This window comes from Leuresthes tenuis, unplaced genomic scaffold, assembly GCF_036924035.1.
Source record: "Leuresthes tenuis unplaced genomic scaffold, fLeuTen1.0.hap1 SCAF_8, whole genome shotgun sequence".
NCBI classification, from domain to species: Eukaryota; Metazoa; Chordata; class Actinopteri; order Atheriniformes; family Atherinopsidae; genus Leuresthes; species Leuresthes tenuis.
The window spans coordinates 32225658-32243221 of NW_027325362.1; positions in this window are offsets into that span (position 1 = coordinate 32225658).

Genomic DNA, 17564 nt, shown 5'->3' on the forward strand with positions numbered 1-17564 from the left:
TCCCCCCGGAAGAGCTGGAGGAAGTGGCCGGGGACAGAGACGTCTGGGTTTCTCTGCTCAAGCTGCTGCCCCCGCGACCCGACCCCCGGATAAGCGGCAGATGATGGATGGATGGATGGATATATCCTCCACCAACCAGACTTACAACCCCCGACTAGGGTAGCAGAATTTCTAAGCATCTGTACCCCAAAACTACTATCAAAAATATATAAATTATTGTCTAAGATAGATGACACAATGTCTCTTCCATCCTCAAAATGGGAGGCAGATTTATCCATCAGTTCTGGTCATAGCTTCTAACCACAAATATGTTTGAACACCTTCATAAAGACTCGAAATCCTAATTTACAGCTCATACAATACAAAATCCTTCATAGAACACACTATACAGGACAAAGGATGTTCAGGATGGGTCTAACACACTCAAACATCTGCTCACATTGCACAGATAACACACCTGATGATTATGCACACGCTTTGTGGTTTTCTGCGCCTGTCCAGAAGTTCTGGCTTGAAGTCTGTGAGGACCTATCAACATGGCTAAAGTGTAGCATCCCTGCATGCCCCACACTGTGCATACTGGGTGACTTAGACAACATCAACATGGAAATTAACTCAGCACACATGGTTGTCACAGTGTTATGTATCGCAAAGAAAACTATTCTCATGAACTGGAAAGCGAAGAACAATCTGTGTATTAACCAGTTTAGAAATTTTCTTTTAGATTATATTAGCATGGAAACAATGTCTGCCTCCTCAAAACATCAATTGGCTGAATTTCATTCTCTCTGGTCCCCTCTGATTAGTTTTATCACATAGTGGTGGTGGTGGGTTGCTGGGTGATGGTGGGTCTCAGGCCCTCACTGGTGTGACCGGGTGGTTTGTTTGTTTGTTTTTTGTAGAGGTCCCCCTGGGTGGGGTTGGGTTGAGTGGGGTGGGGCGGGATGGGTACCTTCTGGGGGTACAGTAGCTCCCGGAATATGGTCGCTGCAGGCCCCGAGCCTGGTGGACATCAGGCCCTCCTGCCCATTGTTAGCTCCCAGGTAGCGGGGATGCCTATTGCAGCCAGTCCCTGGCTGCCCTCTCTGGGGGGGAGTAGCTCCCCCGTTATATATCCCCATACCCCTCTCCCTTCTGGCTCCTGTACACAGCACACACTCACACATGAAGGGTTTTGGGGGCGTGTGTGTTCGGTGGGGTGCAGTGGATGGGGCCACGTAGGTGGTCCCCTTTGGTTGCACTCTGCAGTTCCCTGCCCCTGTTTTAATTACACCTTAGACATTAGTACTTATCAAACACACTCACACACACACATTAGGTCTTGGGGGGTGGTTACACTGAGTGGCATCTGGTGGGCGGGGCTCTTTGGGTATGTAGGCTGCCCAGAGTGCCGCGCTCCCAGTTCTACAAGTTTGGCTGCCCCTCAATTTTAATTGCTCACTATTAGAAAATATTGAAGAGCCAGAAGGGTGAGGGGAGGGGTCTTCTTCGCACACCCCTGCTTCCTGGTGTCTGCTCGGGGCAGGAGGGGCCAGGAGGATTAATTAATTGTTCTGCTGGTTCAGGGTCTGTGGTGGCTGGGGGGTTGCTGGCCTCCTGGTGTGCCCGCTGCACTACACCCCAGCAGAGTCGAGGGAGGTAGGATGTGTGGATGTGTGGATGTATGGGACGTGAAAGTGTGTGTGGTAATGATTGGGCCTGGATCTGGGACTTGCTGTCGCCTGGCCTGCCTGTGTTTCTCCCGATGGGGCATCAGCGTTGCCTCTCCCCACTGCTCGCGACTTCACCCACCTGTGGGCACGTCTTGACTCCCAGGGCACTTGGCCAGGGGCGCTGGGGCAGGCGGTGACCCACTTTGTGGCTGTCTGGGGCGCTTGGCCCTCCTGGGTATTGGGTGGGGCCTCTGCCGGGGGGTTTGGGGGCGCTCGGGCTCCTGGGGCCCAGGTCCAGTGCACGGCCCATGTCTGGGCGGCTGGGGCCTGGCGGGGTCGGTGGGCTGTTACCCCTGGTTCCCGGAGTGCCTCTGCCCTATGCTTATGGGGGCTCTTTCCGGGGGCTTCCTCTGCAGTCTTCTGGGTGGATGCGTGGTTGCCCCTGCGGTGGGCTGCCTGGGTTCTGTGCTCTGTGGGGGCTGCTGGTGGCCTGGGTCTTGTGGCCCTCTCTGCCTGCTTCTGATTGCTTGGGGGGGGGGGGGGGCTGTGGATTGTGGCCCTGTACGCTTATACACTCATAACTAAGCACGGTTATCATGTAGGTCCTGTGCCATGGGTGTTGCATGTTCTCACACACACACACACACATTCATTAGTCCAGTAGCATGGTCACTAAGCAGTTGATGTATTATCATGTCGTCTCAGGTCATCTATATCCACAGCTGTGTTGTATGCGATTGCCGCTTCTTGTGCTTGTTTTTGTTTGTTTGTGTGTTTGTTTTTTCTCTGCTTGTCTGCTTTCAGGTGCTCCTGGTGGCGCTAAGGCTGGATTCCCCTCATAGGCCATGGATTGTTGTCTGTTTTGTTTTTTACAGGTGTAGCAGCTGGTTGTCTGGTTTTTGTTTCTATTTTTGTTCTGTTTCCTCTTCTTTCCTCTTCTTCTTTCCTTGTCCCCCGGTCCGGTTCAGTTCAGTTCATGTCATATATTGTAAACAGAAATAAATAAATGGGCATCAAGGGGAGCTTTACATTTATAAAACTTCCCTTGGCAAAACAAATCTGTTTGGCATCAAAGGTATTCAGACTACAATTCTTCTGACATAATGCTGAACAGGACAAGGGGAAAAAAAAGTAAAGAAGACAGTTCTGCCGAAAGCCAGGGATAGACCTGTTCTAAGTTCTATACTTTTTAAAAGGGGCGTGTTTATCAACTATGGAATTAGAAGATTTACAAAAATGGTCAAGTGCTAGATCTTCATCTGGGATTTTAACAGTGTCATATAACTGTTCAACAGATCAGTTAAAAAAAAGCCTGCTCATGGAGATGTTTCAGGATCTGGATACCAAGCGTGGACCTAATGTTTTCATTTTTGCAATTCTGATACAGGCTATTGAGCAGTGATAACTAACACCAAGTTCAGATACTGCGGATTTTCTACCTTTGATTTGTTAAGATTGAGCCAATCAGGGACAACCTTGAAGGATCTCTTTGGTTTTGTAGGATCAGTAATTACCTGAGAAAGGTTGATATTGGTACACACCTTTTTTAAATGATCAGAGGCAGAGTTCAACTTGTTTAAATTAAAATTGCCACACAGAGATTGGGTTTAGGCCACATGCACACAGAATGACATCAACAAATATAAGAAATATTAAACATTTACACATAGATTTTTGAATACATGTAGAGGAATGATACTTTGAAATGTGCTCATTGCGGAGTTATGATCAGTTGAGTAATGAAGGTTGAACTATTCTGGGAAAGAGGTTCTATTCCCAGCATCATGATGGACACTCCTGATATAGAAGGTTTCGCTAACGCATTGGAATTGTTTTACTATTTTCATATGCATGTGCAATGAAGAATTGCTTGCTGCTGATAAATGCAAAGAAGAACAGCTTACACATAGATGCTCACATATAGGCTGCTGAATGCAATGAAGACCTGCTTATCAAGTAAAGTTCAATGTCAATGTGTAATATTCAATTAGGATTTGCAAAACAGTGAAGTTAAACAATGAATGGGTCCATAGTCGGTATGAGAAGACTACAGGAATATTTACCTGGGTGTACGTTCAAACAGAGATGAGAAAATTGCGATAAATAATTGTTTGTTTGTTTGTTAGTATGTATAGGAATGTTATGTGTATAAACTGTGTTGAGTTATAGTTACTCAGTAGTGTCTCAGTGAAACAACCGACGGGGGAAGCCTTGCGGTGACAACAAAAGCAGTGTTTTACTGATCAGTCAAGTTGCTCCAGTGTACTCCATACAAACTGGTTGGCTACTGAAGGGATAGAAAATGGGGAATACTTGTTTTAAAGCAAACAAGGAATTAGATGGGAAAAATACATGTTTTAACGGGACCCAGACAATATTAAATACTCAGACAGATGGGAGAAGAAGTGTAGTTTTGTAGGAAATCACAAAATTATTACATAGAATTAGTGAAATCAATTTAAGAATGCCTTTCTGAAGAGCTGTTTACCACAGATGAGCAGCTTTGCGACCAAGCACATTGTAGATCGCTTTACTGCCAAAATGATCTAATTTAATGGATTGGTTTAGACATGCATAACAGCATTTTAAGAACAAAGAGAGAAACAAAAAGGGACAACACTTCATGGTGGAAGGTGATGTATAAATAACTGTGTATATGATGAAGGGGGTGGCAACACCCATTCCGAAATCCCGCCATTCCGACATCCCGCTATTCCGACATCCCACCATTCCGACATACCACCATTCCGACAAACCACCATTCCGACATGCAAACGTCCCACCATTCCGACATCCCACCATTGCGACATCCCGCTATTCTGACGTTCAAATGTCCCACCATTCCGACAAGGCTTTCCGTATAAGGAAATGTGTGTTACTCAACAGGTGAGTCCCTTCTTTCTGTTCATGCAATTTATATGTTTAACACATGTTTATAGACAAGCGTTATTAAAAACACAAAGTCTCGGCAACTGGAGGAGGAGAAGCAGTCCGCGGTGGTTTTCAATCACACACTCCAATGCCACTTGTTTCAACTTCCGAAAATTTAATCCAGGAAAAAAAGGCTTACAAACATGGACCAAAACGGCTCCATAACACGCACAAGAATCCAAAAGAAACGAAAGTTAACTAAAAGAAAGCAAATAAACAGTATGAAGTGGTCAAAATTGGTTTTACGCATGCCTATGTGCGTCTGGCACATGCGTCTTCGGGCTCTCCCACGTTGGTTTGTGGATGAAAGCTATATGTTCAGCTGTAATGTCATGTAAAAACAATCTCTACATGACATTTAGTCCCAGGTGTGACCAGTTAGGTCCTTAAGATATCAACAGGCTGTATAAAGCTACAACCGTTGCGGCTGTGTGTTTGTGCCAAATGCGCAAAACCCATCCGCGCTTCCCAAAATTGGAGTGAGTACTCATAAATCACGTGAATAACATGAATAAACGTTTTTACTGCATTTTGTTGTGTTTTATACGTTCTATGCTGTCATTTCTATCTTCTCCTATTGGCAAGGCAAGGCAGAGTGCTCGCAACTGTGTCCTGTGCAGTAGCCGTGATATCTGTAATTGCAATTATTACTTTTGCATATGATGACAGCGTGCAAAAGACGCATGGGCTCTGTGGAGAGCTCCGCTCCAGCTGGCTGCTGTGACAGCTCACTGACACTGTATTTCTGCTTAATCAGTTTCAGTCTCGCCAGAGTTACATTAATATCTGTATTTTTACATTTGAAATTCAGGGGATTTTGATAATAGACTATTAAAGTTTGTTTGCGAGGCTGTGGCCTCTGCATGTGCAAAGCTTGTGCGCCAAACTTTAGGGCGTATTTGCGCCGGCATATCATTAGTGCAAAATGTTTTGGGTAAAAAATAGGCTATTAAAAGGAACTGTCGGAATGGCGGTATGTTAAAAAAAACAAAAAACATACCGCCATTCCGACCATAGGAGGAAAAATGTGTCGGAATGGTGGGACGTTTGATAAAAAATTAAGTGTCGCCATTCCGACAATTGGAGACCCATGTCGGAATGGTGAGATGTCGGAATGGCAGCATGTAACCATGATGAAGGAGAGACCATTTGAGCAGCACAGCCATTTCGCAACACAGGGACAGCAGTCCAAGTTACAGGATCTCCCACGTGGTATCACCTGTCACATTGTGTCAAGGCATCAAAAGAAGAAAAAATCACCAAACTCAAGGACAAAAAGACAAAGACTCCGGTGAATGAAGACAGAGGACTGACAAACCAGAAATACAAAAGGATTCTCGATATCAAGATCCAGAAGAAGAGGCTAACAATGCCACGAACACTTACGATGCTGGGAATGATGCCAGCAATGAACAGAGAAGAAGATTCAGTGTCATCAATCTGCATTACTTGCCTCTAATGAGGGGGTGAATATAGAATCCTCAACGATTACGTCTCTGGGAACTGTGACAACAACAAGGTTTAAACCATTTTGATATATATTGTAACCTATTGTCTAAGGAATAGTGCCGAAAATGAGGTAAATCTAATCTACCACTGTCCTTGGTCTTCTGTAGGGTTTTTAAACTAATACGTGGTGGTTTGTTTTTCCACAGAAATTTGGAGATGCATGAATCTAGTGACTTAAACCAAGTAGCAGATGGTTTTATGGGGATCATTGAGAACAAATAGTTAACTTTTGGTAGTATCATCATTTTAATGGATGTAACTCTCCCCATAAGTGATATAGGTAAGGACTTCCAACGAGAGATCGTCCTCTACTGTCTTTAATAATTGCACATAATTTAGCTTTGTTAGCTCTGAGAGCCTGGAGGAAATGTTTATGCCTAAATATCTAATATTTCCTGACTGTAAAGTGATCGCAGGTATATTATGGACCCTACAGTTAATGGGCAGAACTGTGGTCTTAGACCAGTTGATAGAGTAGTCAGAAAGTGCTGAGAATTTATTTATGAGTGTGATCGTGTGACTGAGAGACGTCTGTGAGTTCTGAAGGAAAAGTAATACATCATCAGCATAAAGACTTATTTTATGCTCAATATTTTGGGATTAATTACTCACAAACAGGTAAGAAAAGGTAGTATTGCCAGACCATACATGATCAAAACAGGGAGCGGAGGTGGTTCAGCTGCAAGGTGTGAATGTCTGACTATAGTTTGTAAAAAGCGGGTAAGATAAGGTGCGAATGCCCGACAATGTATGATCAAAAGAGGGAGCGGAGGTTTTCGGCTGCAAGAAGGTCTGAATGTCCACCCAAAATTCCTGAAAAATGGGTAAAAAAAGGGTGCGAATGCCAAACCATACATCATCAAAAGCAGGAGTGGATGTGTTCGGCTACAAGAAGATTTGAATGTCCAGCAATAATTGCTTTAAAACATGAAAGAAAATTTTCGGATATCAAACCGCACATGATCATAAGCGGGAGAGGAGTTGTTCAGCTGCAAGAAGGTGTGAATGTCCACCCATAATTACTGAAAAATGGGTAAGAAAAGGTGAAAATGCCCAACCATAGTTTGTAAAAAGCGGGTAAGAAAATGTTCGAATGCCCGAACATAGACCATCAAAAGAGGGAGCGGAGGTGTTCCGCTGTAAGAAGGTGTAAATGTCCGACCATAGTTGGTAAAAAGCGGGTAAGAAAAGGTTAAAATACCCGACTGTACACAATCAATAGCGGGAGCGGAGTTGTTTGGCTACAAGAAGGTGTGAAAGTCCGACCACGGTTTGTAAAAAGCGGGTAAGAAAAGGTTCGAATGCCCGAATATATACCATCAAAAGTGGAAGTGGATGGGTTCGGCTGCAAGAAGGTGTGAACGTCCGACCAAAGTTTGTAAAAAGCAGTTAAGAAAAGGTTCGAATATCCAACCAAACATAATCAAAAGCGGGAGCAGAGCTGTTCGACTGCAAGTAGGTGTGAATGTGAGATCATAATTTGCAAAAAGCTGATGAGAAAGGGTGAGAATGCCCGGCTATACACCATCAAATGCGGGAGCGGAAGTGTTCGGCTGTGAGTAGGTGTGAATGTCCGACCATAATTGCTGAAAAATGTGTTAGAAGAGACTAGAATGCCGGACAATACATCATCAAATGCGGGAGCGGAGTTGTTCGGCTGTGAGTAGGTGTGAATCTTCGAGCATAGTTTGTAAAAAGGGGGTAAGAATAGTTTCGAATGCCCGAACATACACTATCAAAACAGGGAGCGGAGGTGGCTCAGCTGCAAGGTGTGAATGTCTGACTATAGTTTGTAAATAAGGTGCGAATGCCCAACAATGTATAATCAAAAGAGGGAGCGGAGGTTTTCGGCTACAAGAAGGTTTGAATGTCCAACCATAGTTTGTAAAAAGCGGGTAAGAAAAAGTTCAAATGCCTGACTATACACCATCAAAAGCGGGAGCAGAGGTGTTCCGCTGTAAGACGGTGTGAATGTCCGACCATATTTGGTAAAAAGCGGGTAAGAAAAGGTTAAAATACCCGACTGTACACAATCAATAGCGGGAGAGGAGGTGTTCAGCTGCAAGAAGGTGTGAATGTCCACCCATAATTCCTGAAAAATGGGTAAGAAAAGGTGCGAATGCCCAACCATACATTATCAAAAGCGGGAGCATAGCTTTTCGACTGCAAGTAGGTGTGAATGTCAGATCATAATTTGAAAAAAGCTGATGAGAAAGGGTGAGAATGCCCGACTATACACCATCAAATGCGGGAGCGGAGTTGTTCGGCTGTGAGTAAGTGTGAATCTCCGACCATAATTGCTGAAAAATGTGTTAGAAAAGGTAAGAATGCCGGTCCATACATCATCAAAAGCGGGAGAGGTGGTGTTCGGCTGCAAGTAGGTGTGAATGTCCAGCCATAATTACTAACAAACGGGTAAGAAAAGGTAGTATTGCCAGACCATACATGATCAAAACAGGGAGCGGAGGTGGTTCAGCTGCAAGAAGGTGTGAATGTCCGACTAAAGTTCAAATATATTAACAAAAGCGGGAGGAGAGGTCTTCGGATGAGAGTGGTTGAGAATTTCCAACCATAATCTATAAAATGCGGTGAAAAAAAAGGTGTGATAGAACACTAAAAGGTGGAGCGGAAGTGTTCGGCTGCAAGAAGGTTTGAATGTCCGACTATATTTGGTGAAAAGCAGGTGAAGCAAGGTCTGAATGCCCAACCTTACATCATCAAAAGCGAGATCAGAGGTGTTTGGCTGCATGAAGGCCATAGTTTGCCAAAAGCTGGTAAGCTGCGAATGACCGACTAAATATCAACAAAAGGTCTTCGGATGCAAGTGGGTGTGAATATCCCAACATACAAGTATGGTGGAGAGGAAGCTGTGAACAGCCGACCATAGTTGGCAAAAAGCGGGTGAGAAAAGGTGCGAATGTCCAACCATACATGATCAAAACAGGGAGCGGAGGTGTTTGGCTGTGACAAGGTGTGAATGTCCACCCAAAATTAATGAAAAGCGGGCAACAAGTAGGTTTGAATGCCCAACCATACATCATCAAAAGCAGGAGTGGATGTGTTCGGCTACAAGGTTTGAATGTCCGAGCATAGTTTGTAAAAAGCGGGTAAGAAAAGGTTCGAATGCCCAAACATACACCATCAAAAGAGGGAGCGGAGGTGTTCCGCTGTAAGACGGTGTGAATGTCCGACCATAGTTGGTAAAAAACGGGTAAGAAAAGGTTAAAATACCCGACTGTACACAATCAATAGCGGGAGCGGATGTGTTTGACTACAAGAATGTGTGACAGTCCGACCATGGTTTGTAAAAAAACGGGTAAGAAAAGGTGCGAATGCCCGACAATGTATGATCAAAAGAGGGAGCGGAGGTTTTCGGCTACAAGAAGGTTTGAATGTCCGACCATAGTTTGTAAAAAGTGGGTAAGAAAAGGTTAAAATACCTGACTGTACACAATCAATAGCGGGAGCGGAGTTGTTCGGCTACAAGAAGGTGTGAAAGTTCAACCATGGTTTGTAAAAAGCTGCTAAGTAAAGGTTCGAATGCCCGAATATATACCATCAAAAGCGGAAGCGGAGGTGTTCGGCTGCAAGAAGGTGTGAACGTCCGACCAAAGTTTGCAAAAAGCAGTTAAGAAAAGGTTCGAATGCCCGAATATATACCATCAAAAGCGGGAGCAGAGCTGTTCGACTGCAAGTAGGCGTGAATGTCCAGCCATAATTACTCACAAACGGGTAAGAAAAGGTAGTATTGCCAGACCATACATGATCAAAACAGGGAGCTGAGGTGGTTCAGCTGCAAGGTGTGAATGTCTGACTATAGTTTGTAAAAAGCGGGTAAGACAAGGTGCGAATGCCCGACAATGTATGATCAAAAGAGGGAGTGGAGGTCTTCGGCTGCAAGGTCTGAATGTCCAACCATAATTTCTAAAAACCGGGTAAGAAAAGGCTCGAAAGCCCGACTATACACAATCAAAAGCGGGAGCGGGAGGTTTTCAGCTGCAAATCCTTCACTCAAACCAAGTGAAAACTGCTTTGTCCTTCATATTTATCAATGTCTAGATCGACTTCAACAAAGAACAACATTGTACTTTGTAGTAAAGAAAGAGCAAATCAAAAGTTTTAGGAATCCGAGAATAAGCTTATTTTCATGAGTTCTGCACGATTATTGATTTTACTATAAATGAACGCCTTCACTCAAACTATGTTAAAACTGCTTTGTCCTTCATATTTATCAATGTCTAGATTGACTTCAACAAAGAACAACACTGGATTTTGCAGTAGAAGAAAGAGCAACACTGAAGGATCAGTAATCCGAGAATAAGCTTGTTTTCATACGTTCTGCATGATTTGGGATTTTATGTATAAAATGAATTCCTTCACTCAAACCAAGTTAAAACTGCTTTGTCCTTCATATTTATCAATGTCTAGATCGACTTCAACAAAGAACAACATTGTATTTTGCAGTAGAAGAAAAAGCAACACTGAAGGATCAGGAATCCGAGAATAAGCTTCTTTTCATACGTTTTGCATGATTTGGGATTTTATGTATAAAATTAATTCCTTCACTCAAACCAAGTGAAAACTGCTTTGTCCTTCATATTTATCAATGTCTAGATTTACTTCAACAAAGAACAACATTGTATTTTGCAGTAGTAGAAAGAGCAACACTGAAGGATCAGGAATCCGAGAATAAGCTTATTTTCATACGTTCTGCATGATTTGGGATTTTATGTATAAAATGAATTCCTTTACTCAAACTATGTTAAAACTGCTTTGTCCTTCATATTTATCAATGTCTAGATTGACTTCAACAAAGAACAACATTGTATTTTGCAGTAGAAGAAATAGCAACACTGAAGGATCAGGAATCCGAAAACAAGCTTATTTTCATACGTTCTGCTTGATTTGGGATTTTGCTATAAAATTAATTCCTTCACTCAAACAAAGTGGAAACTGCTTTGTTCTTCATATTTATCAATGTCTATATAAATTTCAACAAAGAACAAGGCTGTATTTTTCATTATAGGAAAGAGCAACACTGGAGGATCAGGAATCCGAGAAAAAGCTTACTTTCATGAGTCCTGCACGATTTCGGATTTTCCTATAAAATGAATTGCTTTGCTCAAACCAAGTTAAAATTGCTTTGTCCTTCATAGTTATCCATGTCTAAAATGTATCAAGCATAAAGTTCCTCATATTACCCTGAATGAGAAAGAAGCATCCCTTTGGTTGAGCAATAGTTCCTTATGCGGAGTTATGCATGATTTCGGATTTTGCTATAAAATTCATTCCTTCACACCTTTTTTTTCACCACATTTTATAGATTATGGTTGGAAATTCTCAACCACTCTAATCCGAAGACCTCTCCTCCCGCTTTTGTTAATATATTTGAACTTTAGTTGGACATTCACCCCTTTTTGCAGCTAAACCACCTCCGCTCCCTGTTTTGATCAGGTATGGTCTGGCAATACTACATTTTCTTACCCGTTTGTGAGTAATTATGGCTGGATATTCACACCTACTTGCAGCTGAACACAATCTCTCTCGCTTTTAATTATGTTTGGATATTCGAACCTTTTCTTTACTGCTTTTTGCCAACTTTGGTTGGACGTTCACACCTTCTTGCAGCCGAACACCTCCGCTTCCGCATTTGATGGTATATATTCGGGCATTCGAACCTTTTCTTACCAGCTTTTTACAAACCATGGTTGGACTTTCACACCTTCTTGTAGCCGAACAACTCCGCTCCCGCTATTGATTGTGTACAGTCGGGTATTTTAACCTTTTCTTACCCGCTTTTTACCAACTATGGTCGGACATTCACACCGTCTTACAGCGGAACATCTCCGCTCCCTCTTTTGATGGTGTATAGTCAGGCATTTGAACCTTTTCTTACCCGCTTTTTACAAACTATGGTCGGACATTCAAACCTTCTTGTAGCCGAAAACCTCTGCTCCCTCTTTTGATTATACATTGTCGGGCATTCGCACCTTATCTTACCCGGTTTGTACAAACTATAGTCAGATATTCACACCTTGGTGCTGAACCACCTCAGCTCCCTGTTTTGATCATGTATGGTCTGGCAATACTACCTTTTCTTACCCGTTTGTGAGTAATTATGGCTGGACATTCACACCTACTTGCAGTCGAACAGCTCTGCTCCCGCTTTTGATTATGTTTGGTTGGATATTCGAACCTTTTCTTAACTGCTTTTTACAAACTTTGGTCGGACGTTCACACCTTCTTGCAGCCGAACACCTCCGCTTCCGCTTTTGATGGTATATATTCGGGCATTCGAACCTTTTCTTATCAGCTTTTTACAAACCATGGTTGGACTTTCACACCTTCTTGTAGCCGAACAACTCCGCTCCCCCTATTGATTGTGTACAGTCGGGTATTTGAACCTTTTCTTACCCGCTTTTTACCAACTATGGTCGGACATTCACACTGTCTTACAGCGGAACACCTCCGCTCCCGCTTTTGATGGTGTATAGTCAGGCATTTGAACCTTTTCTTACCCGCTTTTTACAAACTATGGTCGGACATTCAAACCTTCTTGTAGCCAAAAACCTCCGCTCCCTCTTTTGATCATACATTGTCGGGCATTGGCACCTTTTCTTACCCGTTTTTTACAAACCATGGTCGGACTTTCACACATTCTTGTAGCCAAACACATCCGCTCCCGCTATTGATTATGTACAGTCGGGTATTTTAACCTTTTCTTACCCACTTTTTACAAACTATGCTCGGACATTCAAACCTTCTTACAGCTGAACACATCCACTCCTTCTTTTGATGATGTATGCTTGGGCATTCAAACCTAATTTTTTGCCCGCTTTTCATTAATTTTGGGTTGACATTCACACCTTGTCACAGCCAAACACCTCCGCTCCCTGTTTTGATCATGTATGGTTGGACATTCGCACCTTTTCTCACCCGCTTTTTGCAAACTATGGTTGGCTGTTCACAGCTTCCTCTCCACCATACTTGTATGTTGGGATGTTCACACCCAGTTGCATCCGAAGACCTCCGCCCCCACTTTTGTTGATATTTAGTTGGTCATTCGCAGCTTACCCGCTTTTGGCAAACTATGGCCTTCTTGCAGCCAAACACCTCTGATCTCGCTTTTGATGATGTGAGGTTGGGCATTCAGACCTTGCTTCACCTGCTTTTCACCAAATATAGTCGGACATTCACACCTTTCTTGCAGCCGAACACTTCCGCTCCACCTTTTAGTGTTCTATCACACCTTTTTTTCACCGAATTTTATAGATTATGGTTGGAAATTCTCAACCACTCTCATCCGAAGACCTCTCCTCCCGCTTTTGTTAATATATTTGAACTTTAGTCGGACATTCACACCTTCTTGCAGCTGAACCACCTCCGCTCCCTGTTTTGATCATGTATGGTCTGGCAATACTACCTTTTCTTACCTGTTTGTGAGTAATTATGGCTGGACATTCACACTTACTTGCAGCCGAACACTACCTCTCTCGCTTTTGATGATGTATGGACCGGCATTCTTACCTTTTCTAACACATTTTTCAGAAATTACAGTCGGAGATTCACACCTACTCACAGCCGAACAACTCCGCTCCCGCATTTGATGGTGTGCAGTCGGACATTCTCACCCTTTCTCATCAGCTTTTTGCAAATTATGATCTGACATTCACACCTACTTGCAGTCGAAAAGCTATGCTCCCGCTTTTGATTATGTTTGGTTGGATATTCAAACCTTTTCTTAACTGCTTTTTACAAACTTTGGTTGGACGTTCACACCTTCTTGTAGCCGAACACATCCACTCCTGCTTTTGATGATGTATGGTTGGGCATTCGCACCTTTTTTTTACCCATTTTTCAGGAATTATGGGTGGACATTCACACCTTCTTGCAGCTGAACACCTCTCCTTCTTATGATCATGTGCGGATGATATTCGAAAATTTTCTTTCATGTTTTAAAGCAATTATTGATGGACATTCAGACCTTCTTGCAGCTGAACCACTCTGCTCCCGCTTTTTGATTATGTTTGGTTGGATATTCGAAACTTTTCTTAACTGCTTTTTACAAACTTTGGTAGGACGTTCAAACTTTCAAGCAGCCGAACACCTCCGCTTCTGCTTTTGATGTTGTATATTCGGGCATACAAACCTTTTCTTACCCACTTTTTACAAACCATGGTCAGACTTTCACTCTTTGTTGCTGAACAACTCCGCTCATTCTTTTGATTGTGTACAGTCGGGTATTTTCACCTTTTCTTACCTGCTTTTTACAAACTTTGGTCGGACATTCAAACCTTCTTGTAGCCGAACACATCCACTCCTGCTTTTGATGATGTATGGTTGGGCATTCGCACCTTTTCTTACCCATTTTTCAGTAATTATTGGTGGACATTCAGACCTTCTTGCAGCTGAACACCTCTGCTCCCTCTTTTGATCATACATTGTCGGGCATTCGCACCTTGTCTTACCCGCTTTTTACAAACTTTAGTCAAACATTCACACCTTGCAGCTGAACCACCTCCGCTCCCTGTTTTGATCATGTATGGTCTGGCAATACTACCTTTTCTTACCCATTTGTGAGTAATTATGGCTGGACATTCACACCTACTTGCAGCCGAACACCACCTCTCCCGCTTTTGATGATGTATTGTCCGGCATTCTAGTCTCTTCTAACACATTTTTCAGCAATTATGGTCGGACATTCACACCTACTCACAGCCGAACACTTCCGCTCCCGCATTTGATGGTGTATAGCCGGGCATTCTCACCCTTTCTCATCAGCTTTTTGCAAATTATGATCTCACATTCACACCTACTTGCAGTCGAACAGCTCTGCTCCCGCTTTTGATTATGTTTGGTTGGATATTCGAACCTTTTCTTAACTGCTTTTTACAAACTTTGGTCGGACGTTCACACCTTCTTGCAGCCGAACACCTCCACTTCCACTTTTGATGGTATATATTCGGGCATTCGAACCTTTTCTTACCCGCTTTTTACAAACCGTGGTCGGACTTTCACACCTTCTTGTAGCCGAACAACTCCGCTCCCGCTATTGATTGTGTACAGTCGGGTATTTTAACCTTTTCTTACCCGCTTTTTACCAACTATGGTCGGACATTTACACCTTCTTACAGCGGAACACCTCCGCTCCCTCTTTTGATGGTCTATGTTTGGGCATTCGAACCCTTTCTTACCCGCTTTTTACAAACTATGGTCGGACATTCAAACCTTCTTCTAGCCGAACACATCCACTCCTGCTTTTGATGATGTATGGTTTGGCATTCGCACCCTTTTTTTACCCATTTTTCAGGAATTATGGATGGACATTCAGACCTTCTTGCAGCCGAAAACCTCCGCTCCCTCTTTTGATCATGCATTGTCGGGCATTCGCACCTTGTCTTACCCGCTTTTTATAAACTTTAGTTGGACATTCACACCTTCTTGCAGCTGAACGACCTCCGCTCCCTGTTTTGATCATGTATGGTCTGGCAATACTACCTTTTCTTACCCGTTTGTGAGTAATTAATCCCAAAATATTGAGCATAAAATAAGTCTTTATGCTGATGATGTATTACTTTTCCTTCAGAACTCACAGACGTCTCTCACTCACACGATCACACTCATAAATAAATTCTCAACACTTTCTGACTACTCTATCAACTGGTCTAAGACCACAGTTCTGCCCATTAACTGTAGGGTCCATAATATACCTGCGATCACTTTACAGTCAGGAAATATTAGATATTTAGGCATAAACATTTCCTCCAGGCTCTCAGAGCTAACAAAGCTAAATTATGTGCAATTATTAAAGACAGTAGAGGACGATCTCTCTCGTTGGAAGTCCTTACCTATATCACTTATGGGGAGAATTACATCCATTAAAATGATGATACTACCAAAAGTGAACTATTTGTTCTCAATGATCCCCATAAAACCATCTGCTACTTGGTTTAAGTAACTAGATTCATGCATCTCCAAATTTCTGTGGAAAAACAAACCACCACGTATTAGTTTAAAAACCCTACAGAAGACCAAGGACAATGGTGGATTAGATTTACCTCATTTTCAGCACTATTCCTTAGCCAATAGGTTACAATATATATCAAAATGGTTTAAACCTTGTTTTTGTCACAGTTCCCAGAGACGTTGTAATCGTTGAGGATTCTATATTCACCCCCTCATTAGAGGCACGTGTTGCAGATTGATGACACTGAATCTTCTTCTCTGTTCATTGCTGGCATCATTCCCAGCATCGTAAGTGTTCGTGGCACTGTTAGCCTCTTCTTCTGGATTTTGATATCGAGAATCCTTTTGTATTTCTGGTTTGTCAGTACTCTCTCTTCGTTCACCGGCGTCTTCGTCTTTTTGTCCTTGAGTTTGGTGATTTTTTCTTCTTTTGATGCCTTGACACAATGTGACAGGTGATACCACGTGGGAGATCCTGTAACTTGGACTGCTGTCCCTGTGCTGCGAAATGGCTGTGCTGCTCAAATGGTCTCTCCTTCATCATGGTTACATGCTGCCATTCCGACATCTCGCCATTCCGACATGGGTCTCCAATTGTCGGAATGGCGACACTTAATTTTTTATCAAACGTCCCACCATTCCGACACTTTTTTCCTCCTATGGTCGGAATGGCGGTATGTTTTTTTTTTTTTAACATACCGCCATTCCGACAGTTCCTTTTAATAGCCTATTTTTTACCCAAAACATTTTGCACTAATGATATGCCGGCGCAAATACGCCCTAAAGTTTGGAGCACAAGCTCTGCACATGCAGAGGCCACAGCCTCGCAAACAAACTTTAATAATCTATTATCAAAATCCCCTGAATTTCAAATATAAAAATACAGATATTAATGTAACTCTGGCGAGACTGAAACTGATTAAGCAGAAATACATTGTCAGTGAGCTGTCACAGCAGCCAGCTGGAGCGGAGCTCTCCACAGAGCCCATGCGTCTTTTGCACGCTGTCATCATATGCAAAAGTAATAATTGCAATAACAGATATCACGGCTACGGCACAGGACACAGTTGCGAGCACTCTGCCTTGCCTTGCCAATAGGAGAAGAGAGAAATGACAGCATAGAACGTATAAAACACAACAAAATGCAGTAAAACCGTTTATTCATGTTATTCACGTGATTTATGAGTACTCGCTCCAATTTTGGGAAGCGCGGATGGGCTTTGCGCATTTGGCACAAACACACAGCCGTTGCGCAAGGCTTTATACAGCCTGTTGATATCTTAAGGACGTAACTGGTCACACCTGGGAGTAAATGTCATGTAGAGATTGTTTTTACATGACATTACAGCTGAACATATAGCTTTCATCCACAAACCAATGTGGGAGAGCCCGAAGACGCATGTGCCAGACGCACATAGGCATGCGTAAAACCAATTTTGACCACTTCATACTGTTTATTTGCTTTCTTTTAGTTAATTTTCGTTTCTTTTGGATTCTTGTGCGTGT